We start from the raw sequence: 24,240 nt of genomic DNA on the forward strand, positions 1-24,240 counted from the left end.
AAGAAGATCACCACACAAGCCCACAGGGAGGGCCAGCCCAGGTCTGGACATTGCTTGGCACCAAAGCAACAGGGATGCAATGTTGATGCAGCTGCTCCGCTACCCAAAGAGGCTCACTTGGGCCATAAATCCCAGCTAGAAGATGCCTGTCTCTTCCCAGAGTCTAGAGGAGCCATGGGGGACTGGAGCCACAGAGCCACGTGAGTGGGTGCCAGCGCCAGCTAGATTGTCAGCCCCCCTCCACCAGCGCCAGGTCACAAGGCCACCTGTGCCGATGAGCCCTTCACAGATATCCATTCCATTTCCCTACAAATGTCTGTGGTTGTAGCAAATAAGGACTGGGAGACATAAAAGCCCACTCGGTTCTGTGGAAGATGCCACCTGGTGTTTGGGGGCGGCTCAGAGAGCTGTGTTAGCCACCTGTCAGGAATGGTGCGGGAGGCAGATGGAGCTCTTTGGAGGAGCATCAAACAAGTGTGAGATGAATCTGCACGGAGAAGGTAATGCAGGCAGGCCTGGGGAGCTGTAGGCGGGACTGCTCAGCAAGAACCTAAAGACCGGCTGCTCCACTGGGCTCCAGGAGGACGGTGATGGCTGCAGGGGTCAGCTCCTTCCCCAGCAGGCTCCTCAGCACCTGTCTCTCAGGGAGCTGACAAAACAGCGCAGGAAGGAAAGAGTCATTCTGAGTACAGCCCGATGTGGAGAGAAGGGCAGCGGCAGGGATAGGAGGCAGCCAGTCAGTCACACTGGGCCCACACTAGGAAACAGAGAGAAATGAATGCTGGTGCTCGGCTCACTTTCTCCTTTTTATTCTGATCAGGACCCAAGCTCTGGAGATGGCGCCACCCACATTCAGGGTGGGTCTTCTCTCTTCAGCTAAACCTTTCTAGAAATATCCTCAGAGAATTAGCCAAAAGAATGTTTCCAAAGGTGATTCAAAATCCAGTCAGGCTCACAGTGAAGATTAGCAATCACAGAGGTCTAATAATCCCAAGACCATCAAGTGCAGGAGTCCAGATGGACTTGGTGGCCAGATCCTAGGTTATAACTCTATTTTCCAATCACATCCTCCCCCACCCAGTACCATGGCTGGGCATGGTGAAGGGGGGGCTGTCTTAGTTAGGGTTTCTATTGCTGTGAAGAGACACCATGACCACAGCAACTGGTACAAAGGAAAACACGTCATTGTGGTGGCTGGCTTACAGTTCAGAGGTTTAATCCATTACCATCATGGCGGGAAGCAAGGCAGCATGCAGGCAGACATGGTGCTGGAGAAGGAGCTGAGAGACCTTGCATCTGACTCACAGGCAACAGGAAGTGGTCTGTCTCACTGAGTGTAGCTTGAGCATATAAGAGACCTCAAAGCCCGCCTCCACAGTGACACACTTCCTCCAACAAGACCACACCTACTCCAGTAAGGCCACACCTCCTAACTGTGCCACTCCCTTGGGGGGGGGGCCATTTCCTTTCAAACCACCACAGGGGCTTTTCCTTTATGGAAGAAACCATGGCGTCCAACTTATCCACTATGCAAAGGTTAATACCAGAAGGGCAAAGAGAGGGAGGCTGGCTTCAAAGATCCAAAACTAAAAGAAAGGACACAAGGAAGTCAACAGTAAGATGGCCCAATAGGATGGCTGCTTGCCACCAAGACCGACAACCTGAGTTCAATTCCCGGGACCCACACGGTAGGAAAGAAACAACTCCTGCAAGTTGTTCTTGACCTGCACACGTGTGCTGTGGCACAGATGCACGTGCACACACACAGATCATAACTGATAGCAGACAATTAAGTAGATGGTCTGGGGTTTTTTAAAAGAGTTCGCTTTATGCAGCCTCAAACTCATGATCCTCCAGCCTCACCCTCCCAAGTGCTGTGTGTGTTACCAGGCATAGCTAGATTATTCTTATTTTTTTTCTTTTTTTAATTAATTGTTTATTTTTATTTATTTTGTCCATTTATTTTTTATTTATTTTATGTTCATAAAATTTGCCTGCATGCATGTCTGTATGTGGGATTCCTTGGAACTGGAGTTATAGACAGCTGTGAGCTGCCATGATGTGCTGGGACTTGAACCCAGGTCCTCTGGAAGAGCAGACAGTGCTCTTAACTGCTGAGCTGTCTCTCCAGTCCTATTCTTACTTTCTCTCAAGGGAAAAAGCTTGTCCTTCCACACAGTATGTGTCTCCCTAAAGCAACCATCTCTTTCTGGCTTATTGATTTGATGAATATTTTGAGGGTTCTCATTCTCACTTAGGCATTTCTAGGGCCAGGGGACACACAGTGGACAGAAGGGTCAGAACCTCTGTTCTCCTGGAGTTTATGTCTCTGAGTGGACAAGACATACTGAGCACCCACACAATTAAACACGCGGCTGTTAACACCGAGGTCTAGACTCGAAGGGGAGTGGAGGGTGTTGGAAAGATGAGATGTTTGAATGACAAAAGCTTTGACTCCTAGGCAGGCCACTTGGGCTGTAGCTTGAGAAAGGACAAGGCCTGATACATTCCACCATCAGCTCTGGCCTACACCAAGGGAGGCTCTGCTGGTAACAGCTATGGATCAGCACTACCCAGCCCAGGGTCACAAATAACAGAGGCGTGCTCCCCTTTGCCCACAGCTCCTGGCCTCAAATTCACTTCAGGAGGGAAGGAGGAAGCAGGAATATGGGAATCGGGGATGCCCACATTCAATAACTCTCAGATTACATTTGTTTTCTCATTAAAAAAGAAAAGCAGGGAACAGCAGAGAGTAATATGATGAGCCTTGTGCTGATCAATGGACTTGCAATGCTAGTAAAAACCTGTTTAAGGTAATTTAATGAAAGTCACTTCATATTCTTTTGTTTGGACATACAAAGACCCTCAGATATCAGCCATGTGCCATGGGACCCACACAGGCTACAGAATGAAGAACTGGAGGACAGACTGCCTAGTGTGCCTGTTGAGGGCCAGGCAATCAAAGCGTTTTTCTTGCACTCTGAATTTGGGTGGAAAACTCTAACACTTCCTTCATCCCTGAGGCCACGTTCCCAGCCTCCAAGGACGGGAGTGTGGTGCCTGAGTTTGGGCCAAGCATCACTTACCCTGTATTAGTGCCCAGAAACTGGGCGGCTTTGAACAACTGAAATTTATTCTTTCACAGTTCTGGATGCCAAGTCTAAAGTCAAGATGCCAATAAAATCCCAGATGGAGCCCTTCCTCACCTGCCACCCAGCTTCCGGTACAGCCAGCAGTCCTCAGCTCCAGCACTCCTTTATTAGCTATTATTCTCACTGCCGTGACCAAATAAACACCTGCCAAGAACCAACCCAAGGAAGGAAGGGTTTAACTCACAGTCTCTCATAGGTGTAGTGGTAATGACTTCCTCAGTCAGGAAGCAAAGAGTGAGCAGGAAGTGAGACCTGCCTACAAAACCTCAAGGCCCACCCCTCATGACTCACTTCCTCCCCAGTGACTCACTTCCTCCAGCAAGCCTCCACCTACTGAAGGTTCCACAACCTTTCAAGACAGTACCACCAGCTGAGGACCAAGTATTCAGACATACGTGACTATAGGGGGACATTCCACATCCAAACTACAACTCCCACCTACCTCCATTCCATGACCTTCTTACACACAGTCACTGACGTAAGGTGACCCTTATCCATCCCTGCCTTGTTTTAATGAAGTGCATTAGCCAAAGCCCTATCTCTAATAAGGTCGTATTCAAAAGTGCTGGGAATTAGGACTTTATCTTTCTGAGTGATAACATTCAACTTCTAGCACCTCCACCCCTGGAACTCTCCTCAGCATCACAGTCCCCTCTGCCCCTTCCTCATCAACATCTCAGCTTTAGCAGGGGGAAAAACATTCTGGAAAAAAAAAAAATGAACAGAAACTTTACCAGCTGCTGAACCTGCAAAGAGCCAGAGTATGTGTGGTGACGGGATTGACTCATCCACACTCCGGACTTCTCTCCTCACGGCATCTCTGGTCCCCGGGGAGACAATGAGAACTGTGCTGGCTAGTTTTAGGTCAACTTGACACAAGCTAGAGTCATCGGAGAAGAGGAGGCCTCACAGTTGAGAAAATGCCTCTGTAAGACTGGGCTGTAGGCAATTCTGCAGGGCATTTTCTTAATTAGTAATAGATGAGAGGGCCCAACCTATGGCAGGTGGTGCCACTCCTGGGCTGGTGGTCCTGGGTTCTATAAGAAAGCAGGCTGAGCCAGGTGTGGTGGCGCATGCCTTTAATCCCAGCACTCAGGAGGCAGAGGCAGACAGATCTCTGTGAGTTCAAGGCCAACCTGGTCTAGAACAAAGTGAGTTCCAAGTAGCCAGAGCTATACAGAGAAACCCTGTCCCCAAAAAAAAAAGAAAGAAAGAAAGAAAGAGAAGGAAAAGAAAAGAAAGAAAGCTGAACAAGCCATCAGAAGCAAACCAGTAAGCAGCACTCCTTCACGGCCTCTGCATAAGTTCCTGCCTCCAAGTTCCTGCCGTGTTTGAGTTCCTGCCTGACTTCCTTCAATGATGAACTGTGATATGGAAGTGCAAACCAAATAAACCTTTTCCTCCTGAAGTTGCTTTGGTCATGGTGTTTCATCACATAATAGGAACCCTAACTAGGACAAGAACCTTCCATAGACCACATGATGCATTCTCTTTTTCTGGGGCTACTCAGCAAGGCCTGCAGCTCAAAAAGCTCTGCTGGCTGCAGCAGCCTCCTTGCTAGGAGAAACTTTCCAGTGGCTAAGAGCCCAACTGTGAGTCACAGCAAGTCCCTCCACCAGAGGATGTACCATTCCCTCCCTGTTCCAATGGCATTTTGAGTTTCTCTTCTCGCCACTTCAGATGTGGCGGGTGGAGGTGGACAGGAGCCTTGAGCTGAACACGCGCAGAGGAAGTGTCAGGTGCAACAATCCTGAATTGGAAGCATTCAGAACACCCACCCAGAAGATGGGGTGTATGAAGCCCAAGCAGAAAGAGTGAACCACAGGAAAAGAACCGCCTCCACCCCTGGGCACACACAGAGAATCAGTCCACTCCAGACAGCCTGGTCTATGCTTGTCACAGAGCCAAGGACTTTTCACGCTGTGCTGGGCAGTTTGTATTTGTTTGTTTTGAAGTCCCAGTATCGATGTTTATAGACTCCAAAATCTTAAGCAACTAATCAGCCTCTGTGCGTGTCTCAGTTCCCCACTGTGTCAGCCACAGGCGGGAATGGTGTCACCTCACAGGGCTGTGAGAGGATTTAGATGAGACCACGCAGGAACACCTCCACTGACCGGAAGGGAACTACAGATAGGTACCTGCCTCTTGCTCTGGGCGACTGGGCCAAGAGAATATGGGGTTTAAAACATATTTCAAAAGCCAGGCACATACCTAATCCGAGCCCTTCAGGAGGTGGAGATGGGAGGCTCCCAGGCTTGATAAGCGACCAGACTAAACGAGTCGGTGAGCTTCTGAGGAACTGAAGACAGTTCCTCAGAAGCTTGGAAAGTGAGTTAAACTTAGTTAAAAAAAAAAAAAAAAAAAAGGTAAACTTAGAAAGTACCATCATTGACCTCTAACATTCATGGGGGCACACGAGTGCACATAAGTGTGTACCCAGAGAGAGAGATACAGAGACAGACAGAGATGGAGAGACAGAGAGAATATGCGTAAAGATGGATATGCACAGATATTTTATGCAACGTTATCCATAAGAGGAAAATAGCTGGAAAAAATCCAAACAACCCACAATGGAGAAACGGCTACACACCAGCAGGTTGAAACAGCAGAATACTGAGTGTCTGTGAGAGCGAAGGCTACCTGTGGGCATCCACGGTAGAACAGCCTGCTCGTGAATCGTGTCTGTCGGCCTCTCAACTCGTTGGTTTTGCATCTAGAGAGTCAGGCAACGGAAGGCAGAAAGTACTCAGGGGAAAAGTGAATGAACACAGCTGTACCGAACAAAGGGCAGACCTTTTCTGGTCATTATTTCCTGAACAATATCATGTAGGTGTTCCTGCAGAGGAGGCTTGATGAGCTGGAGGACCTGCAAAGTTCCAGCAAGGTGACGCAAACAGCAAATACAGGTGTGCTGGGGATGGGACGAGGGAACTAGAAACAACTCAGGGCTGTGTCCCTGCGGAGGAAGGCTGCAGAGCTCACCTCTCTATCGATGTCGTAAACACCACGGCCAAAAGCAACCCGAGGAGAAAATGGCTTCGTTTAACTGACACATTACAGTTCATCATCAAAGAAAGCCAAGGCAGGAACCTGGAGGCAGGAACTGAAGCAGAGACCATGGAGGGGTGCTACTTACTGGCTTGTTCCCCGAGGCTTGCTCAGCCTGCTTTCTTAGCACAACCCAGGGCCACATGCCTAGGGGTGGCACAATAGACTGAGCCCTCCCACATTAATCATTCATCAAGAAAATGCCTCGGCCAGGCGGTGGTGGCGCACGCCTTTAATCCCAGCACTCGGGAGGCAGAGCCAGGCGGATCTCTGTGAGTTCAAGGCCAGCCTGGGCTACCGAGTGAGTTCCAGGAAAGGCGCAAAGCTACACAGAGAAACCCTGTCTCGAACAACCAAAAAAAAAAAAAAAAGAAAAGAAAATGCCTCATAGACATGCCCACAGGCTAATGTGATGGAGACAATTCCTCGATTAAGGTTCCTTCTTCCCAGGTAGTCTGTGTCCAGGTGACAAAAACCAATCAGCACCAAGGCCTCTCAGTGGGACTACCAAGGCCCAAGGTCTGGACCGCTGCCACTTCGTTAGGCCTGTAAGAGCAAAGGCATGCCACAGACGGGACTATAAATCCCACCCATGCTTTAAATGCCTGCACTTAACAAATTGCTGCTTTTAACATTAAAATCCTGCTTGGAATCAGTCCCAAGGTCTACACTCAGAGATGATTGTCAGTACGGAGCTCAAGGCAAACCCCGCCCCCGCACTCCAGCCCGTGGCTGCCAGGCCAAGCCCTGTGTCTCCAGGGAGCATCTAGGAGAGGCCTGTCTCCAAGGCCGAGGTCTCTCTCTTCCTCCTTCCATTCTCTCCCTTCTCCCTGCCTGCCCCCCTTCTCCTATCTCCCAGTCTCATCTCCTCCTTTTCCCTCTGTCTCCTCCAGCCTTTCTGACCCCCCGACATGTTCACACACACACACACACACACACACACACACACACACACACACACACACACACACACCTGAGCCCTGAAAGCCAATGGAGCTTTCAATGGCCCCAGGTAGACACTCCTCCCTGGGGCTAACCTTCTTCCTGTCACCTGGGGCTCAGTAGTTTGTTCCCTGGGAGCCAATGTTCCAGAACTCTGGTTGTGACCTGAATTACCTAGTTGTTACCATAACGCAAAGCCTGCACTCCTTAGGACCGGCTCAGAGATTGTGAAAACCAGGCAAACACCTGTCACTTTCCGGGTGTGTAACCCCTTACACCTGTTAAAGCCTCCAGCATCCCTCTGGGAACCTGAGAGGACCACATTGCCCTTACCTGGGGAGGCCTCACCCTTCATAACCTGCCATAGTAACCCAGGGCTCTCTTTCTGCGCTCTTGGACCACTTGGACAGCTGATGAGATAAATGGACGGGGCAGCCAGCATCTCTCTGCCTTCATGCTCCTGTCTGGAAAAAAACCACAGCCCCAAGTATTCGACTCTGACCTCAGTGCTTCATGGCACAATGTCTCAGCTGGCCTCCCCACTTCCTTCAGCTGGACCCAGCAGCCAGATGTTTCTAGAAGGTGGGAAAAGGTCCCAGTTGTAGGGATGTGAGTTTGTGGTTCTAGGAAGTGTGTGCTGTTAGATTATCTTCCTTTGCTCACTCATTGCACACCCACTGTGTGCCAAGCCCCCTAATAGGTACTGGGGACATGGAACAGCAATCTCCAGGGAGCTTATAAAGGTGTAGCACATTCAACCCGCACCACTCCCATGGAGCCCTAGTGATTTTCAGAACCAGAGATACATGAGTGAAATGTAGTGTTCACAGTGCATGACAGGATCCTAACCTCCTCCCAAGAGAGCTTGGAAGTCCCATCTGCAGAAATGAAGTTGGGACTTGAAGGATGGGCAGAAGGAGCCAGTGAAAGGAAAGAGAGATTATTGCAGACAGGCAAGGGATGCCATTGGGTAGAGCTGGGTTCGCAAAGGAAAGCCACTGTGAGGGTGAGGATGTAGTTCAGTTGGTAAACCGCTTGCCCAACATACAGGAAGCCCAGTTCAATCCCAAGCTCGGCATAAACTGGGGGTGGTGGCACAGCACTTGGGAGGGGGAGACAGGAGGGTCAGGAGGACAAGGTCATCCTCAGCTACATGGGGAGTTCCAGATCAGCCTGGGCTAATGAGGCCCTGCATCAAAAAGAAAGAAGGTTACTGTGACCACAGTGTGGAAACACAGTGAAGGAGGTGATGGGCAGGATTCGGACTCCCAGGACTGAGATGTGTCCCTTTCTTGGGGCTGAGTCATTGGTAGGGAACATGTGTGCAAGACCACGGGCCTGACCCTGAACTCAGGTTCCTCCTGAGACTCCCCTGGCCATGCCCTCACTATTAATGACCTCTGAGAAGCCAGTCAGGACAGATAAGCAAAGTCAGCTCTCTTGGATCAGATGGAAGACAGGGAATCTGGGGTCACATGTAAGAGCTGGGAAGCTGGGTGTGGCTGAAGGGGCTGTGTCCCCAGGGGCTCTGAACCCACTTCTTCATGGCAGTCCTGGGCTGTGTCTCCAGGGGCTCTGAACCCACTTCTTCATGGCACTCCTGGGCTGCTCAAGGAGCAGAACAAAGGGACATCCTCTTCCCACCCCCGGCCCCTTCCAGCCACACTGTCACACCCCAGATGACACAACCCTGCCTCTGGTATGACAGCTCCAGGAGGTGGGGCGGGGAAGGTGCTGTGTTTAAGGTGTTTTCACCAGGGCTATTTATAAAGCCCTGCTTCTCGCTCATGGCCTATGGAGGGGCTAGGTGGGCAGAGTTTCCCCAGAATCGGAGCCGTGGAGGGCAGGGGTTGGCTGAGGCGATGGGATAAGTGGACAGGCTTGGGACACAGGGTGCTTTCCTGGCCACAGGGGGCCAGGGGACATCATTCTCTCTGGCCTCGGCACTGGCAGCTTGCCCCTCTCCCTCCCATCTCCCACCACCCACGCTCCCTGGACTCAGCTGCTCCCCGCCACCTGTTCCCAGCCCTCCTGTCCTCGTGTCCTCCCGGCTCCCTGTCCTCCTGTCCTCGTGTCCTCCCGGCTCCCGTCCAGCTGAGCAGGTCTCAGCTCCACAACCCAGCCAGACCGTTCTCCCTTACTCTCCCACTCATGTCCAAATGCTATCACTCTTCTCACTGCTTGGGTCCCTGCGGCTGTAAGGAAGAGCTCATTAAGGGTCCAGTTAAGTCTTTACAGCGTGAACACACAACCGCTGAGAGGTGCACCTCAAAACCCTCAAGAAGGGAGTGTGTGTCTTTTATCACAATTAGAAATCAATTTTAATTTTTAAAAATAAAAACACAGATCTGGAAAGATGCCCCAGTGGTTAAGAGCACTCACTGTTTGCTCTTCCAGAGGATCTGGGTTCCAGTACCCACATGAGGACTGAAAATTGTCTATAACTCCAACCCCAGAGGATCCAAATGTTGCTAGAGTTTTCCTGCCTGGCCCACAGTCAGGACAAATCTCTCTCACCCGCCAGTCCCAAGCCGCTCAAACCCGATCAAGTAAACACAGAGACTTATATTGGTTACAAACTGTATGGCCGTGGCAGGCTTCTTGCTAACTGTTCTTACAGCTTAAATTAATCCATTTCTATTAATCTATACCTTGCCACGTGGCTTGTGGCTTACCGGTACTTTACATCTTCCTTGTCCTGATGGCGGCTGGCAGTGTCTCCCCGACTCAGCCTTCCACTTCCCCGCCTATTCTCCTCCTTCTCCCACCTATACTTCCTGCCTGGCCACAGGCCAATCAGTGATTTATTTATTGACCAATCAGCAACACATTTGACATACAGACCATCCCACAGCATCCAAACCTTCTCCTGGTCTCCACAGGAGCTGTACAAACACGGTACAGAGACATGCATGCAGGCAGAACACAATAAAATAAAATAAAGGTCAAAAGAAAGTAATGCCAGGCGGTGACAGTGCACACCTTTAATCCCAGCACTTGAGAGGCAGAGGCAGGTGGATCTCTGAGTTCAAGGCCAGCCTGGTCTGCAGAGCAAGTTCCAGGACAGCCAGGGTTACACAGAGAAACCCTGTCTCCAAAAATAAAATTAAATATAAAAGTAAATTTTTTTTAAAGTTGGAGCTAAAGAGCTGACTCAGTTGTTAAAGACTAAAATTGTTGCAGGCCGGAGAGTTAGCTCAGTGGCTAAGATCACTGGCTGATTTTCCAAAGAATTCGGGTTCGATTCCCTGCCTCACAACTACTATAACTCCAGTTCCAGGGAATCTGATGCCTCTCCTGGCTTCCAAAGGCACTACATGTACATGGAGCTCAGACAAAGGAGCAGGCAACACACCAAAACATGTAAAAGAAAAATAAAAGCCGGGCGGTGGTGGTGCACCCCTTTAATCCCAGCACTCAGGAGGCAGAGCCAGGTGGATCTCTGTGAGTTCGAGGCCAGCCTGGGTTACCAAGTGAGTTCCAGGAAAGGCGCAAAACATAAAGAAACCCTGTCTCAAAAAACCAAAAATAAATAAATAAATACATAAGCCTTTTAAAAATAAAATAAAATAGAAACACTTGGTGAGGGTGTGGCTCAGTGGCAGAGCAAATATTTGTCTAGCATGTATGAGGTCCTGGGCTCAATCCTCAGCTCTGTATTAATTAATTAATTAAATTTCACAGCCAATTTTAATGTCCCCTCTTTCCAAGCTCAGACCTGTACCTTACCACAAGGACCAGTGAAAAGTGTCTGTGTATGTGTCTGTGTTGTGTGTGTGTGTGTGTGTGTGTGTGTGAAAGGAAGGAGGGGGAAGGGAAGGTCACGTGGAGGTCAGAGGCCAACTTGCAGAAGGCATTCTCTTCTTCCACTCCATGGCCCCCCAAATCAAATTCAGATTATCAGGCTTGGTGGCACATCGCGCCTTTACCGGCTGAGCAATCTCACCAGCCCACCAGTGAGATGTCTTACAAGGAATTGCCTCTCGAATGTGGGTGGGCCTCCGCCAATCAGTTGAAGGCGTGACAGAATTGAAACTGCCATCTTCCAGTAAGAATCCGATGGCCTGTGACCTGGGACATCAGCTCTGCAAAGTTTGAAGTTGTCAGCTTCATAACCATGAGAGTCGATTTAAATGTTAATCTCCTCCAAAAATATCCCCCACAGAATCATTCGGAACAATGTCTCACTAAACTTGTGGGCGTCCCTGGGGCCTAGTCAGGCTAGCACATAGAATTAACTATCACGGAAACAGGGCTTTGACAAGGAGACAGTCAGGAGGCCTGGGCTCCACCGTTTCCAGCCCTCGCTATGAGGTGACATCTCTGGGCCTTGGTTTCTACGCATCATCAGATGAGATGACATCAGTCTCTGAGCCCCTCTGTAAGCTGATGGCTGAAGCTGTTGCTGCTGTTTTGATACAGGGCCTCAGTGTGTACCCTTGGCTGACCTGGAACTCACTATGTTGAAGGCTGGCCTCAAAATCACAAAGATCCACCTGCCTCTGCCTCCCTAGTGCTGGGATTAAAGACACATTCAACCTGCTATTGGTGGTGGTGGTGGTGGTGGTGGTGGTGGTGGTGGTAATAGCCCAGCAGAGCAGCTCTTAGTAAAAATACCTAAAGGTTGTGACGCAGGGTGGGGTTTGGCAGACAAAGGTGCAGGTAACACACTAATCTACACAAAATAAAATAAATAAATAAATCTTTTAAAAATAAAATAAAATAGAAACACTTGGTGAGGGTAAATCTTCGAGGCCCGCCGGCCCTTCCTGGGGATCTAAGACACTTGATTTGCTTCTCCAGGAGCTCAGAAGTTTCCAAATAGATAACAGAATCCCTAAGTCCATTAAGCAAGGTAATTTATAACTGTGGTGGGCCCAATGCAGGGAAATGCATTAGAGCCTTTCCCCATTTGGCTTGTAGAATAGACATTATTCTGAGCACAGTCGTGCAATGGATGTTGTTAGGTGATGAGAAGGAAATCGGTTAGTGCCCTTAACGAGGTGATTCCTCCCCCTCCCCAGCAGGGCATTAATTCTGAGTGAGAGTTGCATGAGGAGATAAGATTCTCAAGGCACTGACACAGACACTGGGGACCTCATTTCCAGCCCATTAAATGGCCGTCACTGGACTCCGCAACAAGAAGGGGGAGAGAAGGTGACCCTCTTTGAGTTCTGACTCATACTTCAAGCTATCCCCGGGGTTGGGAAACAAAGAGGCAATTTCAAATACGAGGCTGCAGAAACAGTCAGAGGCCCTGGGGAGTGTTTAGGGAGAAGAATTAAACCATAACACGATATTAAACACAAAGCAAAAAACGCTAAATATTTTTTCACTTTTCATGTTTTAAAAGACAGCCGCAGGTCTGGGCTCTTGTCTCCACTTTTCTCTCTGTGGTACACCTTCCATTCCCACCCCTCACATCCGCCCCCAAGTATTAGAGGACATTTCCAGGGGTGGTCCAGAGCCAGGCTGGTGAGTAAGGGGCCACAGATAGCATGGATTTCTTGTTTGTTTGTTTTTGTTCTGTTTTTTGAGATATGGTTTCTCTGTGCGGCCCTGGCTGTCCTGGAACTCACTCTGTAGGACCTCAAACTCAGAGATCCGCCTGGCTTTCCTGGGTGCTGGGATTAAAGGCACGTGCCACCACTGCTCAGCATATGGACTTTTTTATACTATACCTTGTCCCAGCATACAGCAACCTTCAGAGATGGGAGATGGGTTGGAGAGATGGCTCAGCAGTTAAGAGCACTGTCTGCTTTTGCAGAGGACCTGAGTTCAGTCCCTAGCACCTATAACTCCAGCCCCAGGGGATCCGATCCCTCTTCTTGTTGTCTCTGTAGGCCCCCCCACACAGAGAAAGATACACACTTACACATAAACAGAAATTATCTTTTTTTAAAGCTGGTATTCTCTGTGAGCACTTCTGTGGCTTCTTTGGAAAGCCAGCACAGGACACTGAGTTGCATTTCCCACTGGCTGGCTCCCTGCTTGGCTTCTTCCTCAATCTCTGGGACATTGGAGAGTCCATCTGTCTCTGTGGTCACCTTCCCCGCTGATGGTGCCTTCTCTGTGGAGGCCCAAGTTACTCAGGGTCAGAGAATCAGAGCTTGCTTTGCCCGGCAGGGCTGCATAAGGGGATGACTTGACCACAGGCGTGGTTACCAGGTGTTTGGAAGGCTCCGCACTTGGCTATGCAGTGTGCTTTGATCTAGCAAGGAGGAGGTCTTTTGCCCCGCCCCTTGACATTGTTATAAAAAGCCCTTTTGAGAGTCAGAAGGGGCCGTTGGGTTTTGATCCGGGTCCTCCCGAAGCTATCCTGTGTTTCTGTCTGTCTCCTCTCTGCTATCTTTCTATCTAAAGGTTTCTTATTCCTCTCTCCTCCTCATAGGAACCCCTTTTAAAAGGTGGGAGCTGGCCTCCCACACTTCTCCTATCCAGGATGGCCCCTGCTCCAAGTGCCCATGTCTATTCTACAAGAACACTTGGGTATCCGGGCCAAGCTCACCTCTCTGCCCCCCCTTCTCTGCTCCCCGCTTCTCATCCCACCCTCCCCTTTGTACCTCACTTCTTCAGCCCTCCCCCAGCTCCACACACTGAATCCAGCTGACCCAAGTGTCTTCCCGGGGCCCTTGCTAGGCTAGCAGCCCAGCTCCACACACTGAATCCAGCTGACCCAAGTGTCTTCCCGGGGCCCTTGCTAGGCTAGCAGCCCTGGCACACTCAGAGGAAATAATAGGTAAAGTTTCTCCTCAACCCCTTGGATCAGCAAGATGGCCCAGTGGATAAATTGTTGTTGAGCCTGAAAACCCAAGTTCAAGCTTTTGGGAACCACATAGTGGAGGGAGAAAACCACCTCCCACAAGTTATTCTCTGAACCCCACATACAAGCTGGGAGATGTGTGTGCTCACATCCATACACACATAATTAAAAAAATGTAGAAAATGTTAACCTGTTTAATATGCATCTGTGATTACATTCGCATGACTATGTGATACCAGCATCGGCAGTCACAGCAGGGCAGAGGACCAGGGGACAGCAGAATGGGAGCAAGTTCATTGCCATAATTTGCCATTTTGTACTGCTTGAGTTAATCTGTCATGCATGTTTCAGCAGATCCAAAAATAAAAATGTAGTACACTTTAAATCCGATTTTTAAAAAATATATATAGCCTTTTGAGACAGGCTATACTGTGTAGTCCAGGCTGGTCTGTAACTCACTGTGTAGTCAAGACTGTCCTCAAACTCACAGTAATCCTCCTGCCTCATGTTCCTGAGAGCCAGGATTACAGGTGTATACCACTACCATGCCTGACTCAAATTGGATTTTTTTTTTTCAAAATGGCCCATTTCTTTCTGATCTTGCTGGACTGTGTTCTTATGTAGGTTTTTCAGAGCCCAAACTCAGGGGTCTGCATTGTCTTGGAGATAATAGACCAGAGCCGGGAGCCAGGAACCCCACTAGTGATGAATGTTGAGAAACTGAGCAAATCTGCCCTTTCTGCCTCAGTTTCCCCCATCTCGGGATCACAACGAGTGAATTCTAACAGATCAAAGGCTAGCAGAATGGCTTTCTCAAACTTGAGGGACAGAGCCACTCCTCCCCCTTCCAAACAGTAGCTGGAGTTGGGGACAGGACAGTGCAGTGTGGGTGGCTGTACTTGATGACAATGTCCCCTCAGATCAGGTGGGTGGCAGCAACTGGTAAGGGGAACTTGTCTTCAGCTTGCCAGCCCGTCTCTTCAGAGCCTGTCCCCTAAAGTGCTAGCTCTAGGACTCAGTCCCTGAGAGGCCTTCCATTGAACCAGCCTCTCTGTGGCTTAGGGTCACCTTACAAAATAGTACCACAGACAGAAAGCTCGCTATACACACTACTGTGTGGATCTGATATACAGAATAGATCATGTGTGGTACCTACATCACAGGATTCTCTTTTTAGCCTTTGTTGCACTTAATTTATTTGTAATTGATGATGTATGCCACAGCACTTTTGTGGAGGTCAGAGAACAACTTCCAGGAATTGGCTCATTCCTTCCACCATGTGAACCCGGAGATCAAACTCAGGTTGTCAGAGGGTCCTTCTGAGAATTAAGTTGGTTAATCCAAGTGAAGACCCTCATCCATACTGGAGTGTTCAAGAAACATTGTTGGTATTAATATCCATATTAATATTAGTATCAGTAGAAGCCAGAGACACAATGGTGCCTAGTGATCCTCCTGGTCAGAAATTTGGGGATCTTTTCTCCTGTATCTCAAGCATTGAAAGGCAAATCTCCCCAAGACACTCAGTGGGGGAGGGGGCACCACTTCCTGTGCAGCTCACATACACCCCCCAAGGCCTTCTGTGTGTGTGTGTGTGTGTGTGTGTGTGTGTGTGTGTGTTTCCCTGAGCAGCTTCCCTGAGCTCTGAACTCAGCACAATGGAGCCACACCAGAGGAGAAGTTCAGTATGGGCAGCCAGAGACCTAAACCATGGGTGTTCCAGTTGCTGTGAAATGGGCCCTCACAGGCTCATATGTTTGAACACTTGGTCCCTAGTGGGTGGCATTGTTTTTTGTTTTATTTTTGTTTTTATTTTTGTTTGAATACTGTGGGCCCTTTGAGACTGTGGCCTGACTAGGAGATGTGAGGTGCCAGGACTGAGATTTAAAGGCTATATATCGATTTCAGCTTCCAGTCTGAGCTGTCTAGTTCCCAATCTACTAAGATGTGAGGAGACTCTGCCATGTGTTCCTGGAATCATGTCATAAACTCCACCATGAACTCCACCATGAACCCCACCATGAACTCCACCATGAACTCCACCATGAACCCCACCATGAACTCCACCATGAACCCCACCATGAACTCCACCATGAACTCCACCATGAACTCCACCATGAACCCCACCATGAACTCCACCATGAACTCCACCATGCCCTGCTCACTCCACCATGAACCCCATCATGAACTCCACCATGAACTCCACCATGCCTTCCTCACCCTGGTAAACTAACTTGTCTATGTTTTTAGTTTATGAGCCAAGATAAGCCCCTCCTCCCTCCAGCTGCTCCTGCTGGTATCTGGTTCTAGTTTTGAGAAAAGTAACTAATCCAATGGGCATTGCCAGTTCCCAGCCTGCAGCTCCCGGATGGTCTCCTCTCACTGCCCAGCACTGGGCACCTGCTTATCTCGGAGTCACTAGTCCAAGACAGATGGGCATCTGCTGGAAGCAGGGGCCCAGAGGACAGCGGAGGGATTGGAGAAGTTACAAAGAGAAGTCGTGGGTAATCTGAGCATGTCGATTGTTGCGGCCTCAATTGTGACATGCTCCCCACGGGCCACCCAGCCACTGGTGCTGTTGTGGAAGGCTGTGGAACCTTCAGAATTTGTCTTGCTGGAACAACTGGGCCATTGGGGGCAGACCTTGAGATTGTAGAGTCTGGTCCCACTTCCTGTCTGTCTCTGCCTTCTGACTGCAGAAGCAATGTGACCAGCCACACTCCTGTCTCCATGTCTCCCTGCCAATTTGACTATTGCCTCTAATTGTAATTAAAAAAGAATTCTTCCTCACTGGAGCTTTCCTTAGGTACCTTGTGAAAGCAACTGTAAGAGTGACCCACATGGGGGCGATCTTAAGAGCACTGGCTGCTCTTCCAGAGGACCCAGGTTCAATTCCCAGCACCCACATGGCAACTCATTGCTGCCCATGACTCTAGTTTCAGGAGATCCAACACCCTCACACAGACATATATGCAGGCAAAACACAAATGAACATAAAATAAACAAATTTTTTTTTCAAGACAGGGTTTCTCTGTGTAGTTTTGGTGCCTGGTCCTGGATCTCGCTCTGTAGCTCAGGCTGGCCTCGAACTCACAGAGATCTGCCTGCCTCTGCCTCCCGAGTGCTGGGATTAAAGGTGTGCACCACCACCGCCAGGCATAAATAAATAATTTTTAGAAAAAGAAACAGGCTTAAATGGTCAACACAAAATAAATTCAATGGTATTTAAAAATAAAATAAAATAAAAAGCTGGGAGGTGGTGGAGCACACCTTTAATCTGTAAATTCAAAGCCATCCTGGTCTACAAAGTGAGTTCCAGGACAGCCAGGGCTGTTATACAGAGAAACCCTGTCTTGACAAAAACAAAAAACAACAAAAAAGAATGACCCACATATGTACCACAGTAGGCACCTCTGAAACCTAGGGGCTGGCACACCAGCCATGCTTCAGTTCATCAAGCCACAGCCTCCGATGTGAGCTGGGAAGGCTGGGTTCTGAACCTCTGAGTGCCTCACAGAAGTTGGTCAGCAGGGTGTGTGTGTGTGTGTGTGTGTGTGTGTGTGTGTGTGTGTGTGTGTGTGTGTGTGTGTGTGTGTGTGTGTGACACATACCGATGAGTTTAATGAGTGTTATTTTTAATAACATGAGTGAGGAGTTGTTTACATGAGCCTGGGTAACTTACAATGGTTATAGCACTGGAGAAAACGCCTCTCCCTCCATGTAGCCATTATCTTTGCCCAGGCTGTCTTTGCTAAGGACCAAATACCAAAAACCTCTCCCCATGGAAAAATACATCAGCCTTCGGAGTCCTGAACAGGCCCCAATGTTGTCGTACATTTCTGTGGTATCCATCCCACCACAAACCCACACCTGAAACTGGGCCAGAGCGGGGCGACCAGGCGAGAGTGCTCAGAGCCTGGCATTACCACATTCCACCAAAACACATTCCCTTCATCTTCAAAACGGGGCCTGGGCACTGTGGGTCCCTAGGCTCCAAGAAAGAAGGACGGGACCACCCCACGGGCTTCAGGTCACACCAACTCCAGCAGTCCCGAACTTGCCTGCTGACCCAGCCACCTCAGATGCCTGTCCCTCAATCGCAGTGCCGATCCCCAAGGTCACATGGGTACTAGTACACCCTCAGTCTCCGATTCCTACCAGGCGGCTCCCTGCGCCATCTCTAAAGCAGCAGCTGTCAAGTTCCCTTCATGAAGTCACGCAGCACCATCAGCTAAGGCCAAGTCACATCTCAAGCCCATGGCTGTCCTTCACCCTTTCGTTCTGTTTTGTTTTCATTTTTCAAGACAGGGTTTCTGTGTGTGTGTGTAGCCCTGGCTGTCCTGGAACTCACTCTGTAGACCAGGCTGTCCTTTGCCTCCCTAGTGCTGGGATGAAAGGTGTATGCCACCACCGCCTGGCTGTTCTTCACCCTTGGTGGAGCCTTGAACACCAGTGCCTAAACTCAGGATAATTTGAGAGAAACTGATGGATTGATGGATCCTGGGCTTCTCACAGGTTTGAGGAAAGCAAGGATGGCAGTGGAGGAGTTTCTTCCGTATACGTGTCTGTTGTAGACTTGGGTTCACTGTCAAAGCCAGAAACATCATTCCAGGATCCGGCAGAAACACTAAACGCTCCCTTCTTCCTCAAAGCAGAGAAAATTCACTCAATGGTGTAGTCACACTGCCCTCTGCTGGACAAATTCAGCATGACAAGGAGGACATGTATTTGTGGACATTCGCCACTAAGCAAGCACACAGTAAGCACTCGGTGTTTGTTGCTTAGTCATTAGCCATCAGCACCTCCTGGGCATCAGAGAAGGGAGAACGGAGTTTGATCTGAGAAAGACAAGAATAAAGGGGTCCTGAACCAGCTTAGGAAATGGCCAGAATCAGATGAGGCTGAAGGGAAGAGGGTGTGGGCCCTGGCAGAGGAGCCAGAGGGACATACGCCACTTCCTGTCAGAAGGAAATGTACAAGGGCTCTGCTTAGATGGGAAGCTGCTACTTCCACCCTGTGGGCCCTCCCACTGCCACGGCAAGGCTCTGGCCAGCCCTGTCACCCAGAACATGCACCGGTTTGCTGCGTTCTCTGTCCCCATCCCCAGAACAGACCCTCTGCAGTCCCACCAGCTCCCACACTGTGACATGAGCTCCTCGGACTCAGCTTGACTTAAGTGACTGAATCTCAAATGAGCCAACATGACCTTGGTGTTTTCAGTTCCATCAAGATAAGAAAACACCACAAGAAGTAATTGAGAGAGTTAATAATTTAACAATGCAATAGACCTTGTAATTAAAAATAAGCTGAAGGAGGCCTCAAAGTGATTACAGTCATGTTTCAAGGGCCAATTACATCCAAAGTGCCTCTCCCTGAGTCAGATGAGAGAAAGGGAATGAATGGCACCCACCAGGCCTCAGGGTAGATTACCAACCGCGAGTATCACTTCTGGTCCCTGAAAACACACCAGGTACACGTGACCAATACTGGCTGACATCTTTTCCCAAGGCACTGAGACCTGCCCCCTCTCCCCTGTCCCTTCTGCCTTTTCTGGGGCATTTCTGAAAAATCTCAAGCTTCACCCCACCCCACCTTTTTTGACACCTCAGGGCCTCCCCTCCCTGGTGAGCTTTAGTGGCCATTATCAAATGGCGTCCTTGTTTTATGTACCAAGCCAATGAATAAAGCAGTGTTCTCTCCCAAAGCCCAGTATTCATGCCTACTCCGCTGAGAGCAGGGCAGCCTTGCAGCCATGGCCCAGGTCACGGCTACTGGCCCCTTGAGGCACTAGGCAACATTTTCTCTGTCTTCCCGGAGCCAACGCTGGCCTCCCAGTTCAGTTACCCACTCCACCCTCAACTCACAGCATCCCACTGGGTCCAGATATTTGTATTTGGAGGCCTTCAGGAATGTCATTTCCAGACCTAACTGTTTCCTTTCATTTTTAATGCATAAACTTCTGTCATCTTTATTAATCCTGGTTATCATGTCACAGGTATTTTCTCCCTAGAAATAAATACGTTTTCTGATAAATCGCAGCTTACCCATGGACGGCACCGTGCATAGAGGCATCACCCTGCCAGGGATGATGGAGAAAAGGGTCACAGCGGGAGGTACAGAGGGCAAGGGTGGGCAGCAGGGCAAGAATGACCAAGGTGCGGTCCACACTGAACCCCAACCTGGCTCGTTTCACCAATGCGGCCAAAGCAGCTCCTCCAACGACAGCCCTGCCTTCTTTTCCTTTTTTATACCGGAGCCAGAGGGCCCAAAAACCATGGCCAATGAAGGAAGTCATGGGTATAACTACACAATGCTAGAGGAAGCCAAGCATGTGTCTGCACACCCAACACCTTCCTAAAGCCTGAGGCATAGGGCCTTTCAGACCTCCCTCCCTTCATTAGAAACTGAATTTTCAGGGAAAACTCAGGCACAAGAACCACAGGGCCCATACCAATTCTTGCCCCAGTGTGAGGGGGCTCAGGACACAGGAAAGAGAACTACCCCTTTCTACTTCTTAGAAACCTACCCACGGGGGTGGGGGTAGGGTGCTAGATGGCTCAGTGGCTAGGAGCATATACTGCTCCTGCAGAAGACATGAGTTTGGTTCCCAGTGCCCACACCAGGTGGCTCACATGGGACACCAGTTCCAGGGGATCCAGCGCACTCTTCTGGATTCTGTGAGCCACTTCACTCACGTACACACACACACACACACACACAATTAAAAATAAATCTTATAGCCAGTCAGTGGTGGTACACACCTTTAATCCCAGCACCGGGGAGGCAGAGGAAGGTGGATTTCTGTGAGTTTGAGGTCAGCCTGGTCTACAGAGCAAGTTCCAGGCCAGCCAGGGCTCTTACACAGAGAAACCCTATCCCAATCAATCAATCAATCAATCAATCAATCAATAAACAAACAAACAAATAAATCTTACAGAAAGAAAGAAACCCAGAGATTGAGGGATTCTGAAAATGCTGAGAGGCCATGAAGGGAGGGTGAAGGCCTGAGCAACCCAGAGGTGTAATCTAATGTAAAGGACCTCACCCAATGCTACAGCAGTGTAATCTACAGGATCACACCCAATGCTACAGCAGTGTGAGCTACAGGATCACACCCAATGCTACAGCAGTGTGAGCTACAGGATCACACCCAGTGCTAACGCAGGCTCCACCTCCACCACCTCAGACAGCTGCTTTTCTGGAAGGGGAGGGAGGAAACCAGAGTCTCCAGCACTCCAAGTTTGTTCATCTCTTCAGCTGTGGAAATGTAGCTAGGTCCAATCTCTTACAGAGACTATTCTGAGTCGGGGAGAACAGGTGAGGCTAACCAGGGCCGCCCTCAAAGCAGTAGTCCCTTTCCAAAATATCAACTTGGTCCATATATTGCATTCTTGAAAGAAAAGGAGTTCACTGGAAGACTTTTTCTCAGTTTTCTTTGGTGCTAAGACTTGACCAGTGAGCAGTTTAAGGGCTGAGGTTTGAAGATCTTGCCCTCACCCTTGCCCCGTATCTGTCTGCAGCTCAGCTCAAGGCCTGGCTCAGTATGCGTGATCATTAAGCGCCTGCAGCATGAATGGGCCACCTATGGGTTCCTGGAGCTGAAGGAGAAGCCACACTCTCATTACTATGTAGGTACAGTGTGTCTTGGTGCCAGGCTCTATGCTGGTGTTTGGCTTGGCCGAGCCACCTTCCTAGTGAGCTCAAAGACATCCCTTGCAGGCCCCTTCTTCTGGAACACTGTTGAGATGTGGTTTTCTGCCTGCAGGCCCAAAGCCAAGAGTGTGACTTATGTGTTGAAGACATTCAGCAGCAAAGCATCCCAGCAGGCCTTAGAAAAGACTGTGTTTTCATCCACCCTCACCCGAGCACCAGGTCAGCTCAGCTTCCTCGCTGTAAACAGGCAGAATTGGAAACTTAATGAGAGACAGGCAGACTTCCTTGTGGACAACAATAAGGCCAGTGACTTCTGAGATCCCAAATAATCTTGCCACCAAAGGTCCTGTGGGAGAACTGCCTTCACTTGGAGTATGACTGCAAGAGATCGCACACACATTCTCCAGCCTACCAAGGCATTGCACTGTTGCTCATGGGTACCTGACTGAGGCAAGGAACCAGGGAAAGAGGCCAGCTCTGCCTCATGTCTGTCTCAGCACCTCTACCAACACATGGTTCATTTCATCAAGAGTAACCAGCAAAAGGGGGTGGGGGGAGCTGGGGATATGGCTCAGTTGGTAGAGTGCTCACCTCCCATGCACAAAGTCTTGGGTTTGACCCCCAGCACCTCATAAACCAGGCCTGGTGGCATGTGTCTGTAATGCCAGCACTTGAGAGACAGAGGTAGAAACAGGAGCATCAGAAGTTCAAGGCCATCTTTGACTACATAGGGGCCAGCCTAGGGTACCTGCCTCAATAGAAGGAAGGGAAGGGAGATGAAGGGGAGGGAGGTGAGGAGAGAAGGGGAGGGGGCGGGAGGGGAGGGAAGAGAGAGCTCTAACTATGATGGAGTATGGCCCTTCTACCATACACAATTATAAAACAAGGGCCAGTAAAACGGTTCACAGGTAAAGGTACTTTCCACACAAGCCTGGAGACCCCAGTCTGATCCCTGAAACACACACAGATGTGGAAGAGGAGAGTCTTCACAGAATTGCCTCTGACCTCCACATGTGTCTGCAGCACAAACATCCACACACACATAGCATGCACATGCACATACACAATAATAAACCATTTAAAAAAATAGAAAATGAACAGAGCCTACAGGACCCATGTGGCATTATTGGAAGCCCCTGAAGTAGAAAGGCAAACAGGAGAAAAAGGAGTATTTGAAGAAATAATGACCAAAAAGCATCCCACACTGGACTAAGAACTCAGCACTCAGAAGGCAGAGGCAGGCAGATCTCTGAGTTCAGACCAGCCTGGTCTACGGAGCAAGTTCCAGGACAGCCTAAGCAAGGCTACACAGAGAAACTCCATCTTGAAAAAAACTAAAACAACAAACCAACCTATGGGTATTATTTTTAACTAAGTGTGTCTGTGCATGGGCAGGTGCCCGCAGAGTTCAGATGAGGGCATCAGATTCCCTGAAGCTGAAGTTATTGACAGTTGTGAGCAGTCATGTGGGGTCCTCTGCAAAAGCAGTAGGTGCTCTTAACAGCTGAGATGTCTCTCCCGCCCCACTGTAAACATTGTGTTCCACTGTAGCTTTACTCTATTGTAGTTATTGTGTGTAGGAAGGAGAATGCCATGGTAGGTATGTGAGGGTCAGAGGATAACTTTAGGGAGTCACTTCTTCCACCATGCAGGTCTAGGGGATCACACTCAGCTTGTCAGACTTGGCAGCACCCACTTTTCCCTGCTGAGCCACCTGGCCAGCCCCCTTCCTAGCTTTAATACGCATTTTTCCCGTATTGGGCAGGTTGGATGTTCTCAGATGTTAACAGCATAGTGTGTCCTTTCTTCTTTCACAAAACAATTGTTTTTATTTTATGCGGATGGGTGTTTTGTCTGCAGCATGTGGGTACACCATATGTGTGCGGTGCTGGTGGGGTCCAGAAGGGGGCATCTGATCCCCTGGATCTGGAGTTACAGACTCTTGTAAGCAGCCCCGTGGACAGTGGGATTGAACCCGGGTCCTTTGGAAGAGTAGTCAGTGCTCTTAACTACTGAGCCATCTCTCCAGCCTGCCTTGCATCCTTTCTTAAAGCCATTTTCTTCACTTATTTGAAGTTATTCTATCCAAAAATGAAAGTGTCTCAAACATTAAAAATAGAGACATAGCAACTATAAACATTTGTAAACTAAACAATAGAGCCCCAGAATGTATGAGGCAAACTGTCGGCAGACAAAAACTAGACAGAGCTGTAATGATAACTGGAAACTTCCACAGGCCACTTCATTAATGGATGGAGGAACTAAACAGAAGAGCAGTAAATGGGGCTGGGCAATGGATCAGCAGTTAAGAAAATGCACTTCTTAAACCAGCATATCCTAACTACATTCTAAGCATTTCTCCTAATACCCACAGATAAGCACAGGTCTCACCCCTCATTAAAGAACATCCAGCAGCAGATGGGGACCATTATAGAAAACCCACACTTGATCAAAATGCGGAGAACATGTGACCCTGTGGTGCCCAGTGAGGGCATCAGATTCCCTGGGGCTGAATAAACCTGAACATCTACAACACAACTCCTGTTCCTAAGGCTCAAGGATGATTGTGGAAAAGGTGCACGTGGTGGTTTGAAAATGGTTCCCATAGGCTCACAGGGGGTGGCATTCTTGGAGGAATGTCGTCACTGGGGATGAGCTTTGAGGTTTCAGAAGCTCAAAGCC

The 24,240-nt window shown here is 49.3% G+C and overlaps 1 long non-coding RNA gene across 2 annotated transcripts in view; it reads left to right on the top strand.

The window, feature by feature from the left end:
- LOC128122365 (uncharacterized) overlaps positions 1–24,240 on the top strand; it is a 40,344-nt gene that overhangs the window by 13,206 nt on the left and 2,898 nt on the right. The gene's annotated exons all lie outside the window — the stretch shown is intronic.

Source organism: Peromyscus californicus, unplaced genomic scaffold, assembly GCF_007827085.1.
Source record: "Peromyscus californicus insignis strain IS unplaced genomic scaffold, ASM782708v3 Scaffold_3__1_contigs__length_106647218, whole genome shotgun sequence".
Lineage (NCBI taxonomy): Eukaryota > Metazoa > Chordata > Mammalia > Rodentia > Cricetidae > Peromyscus > Peromyscus californicus.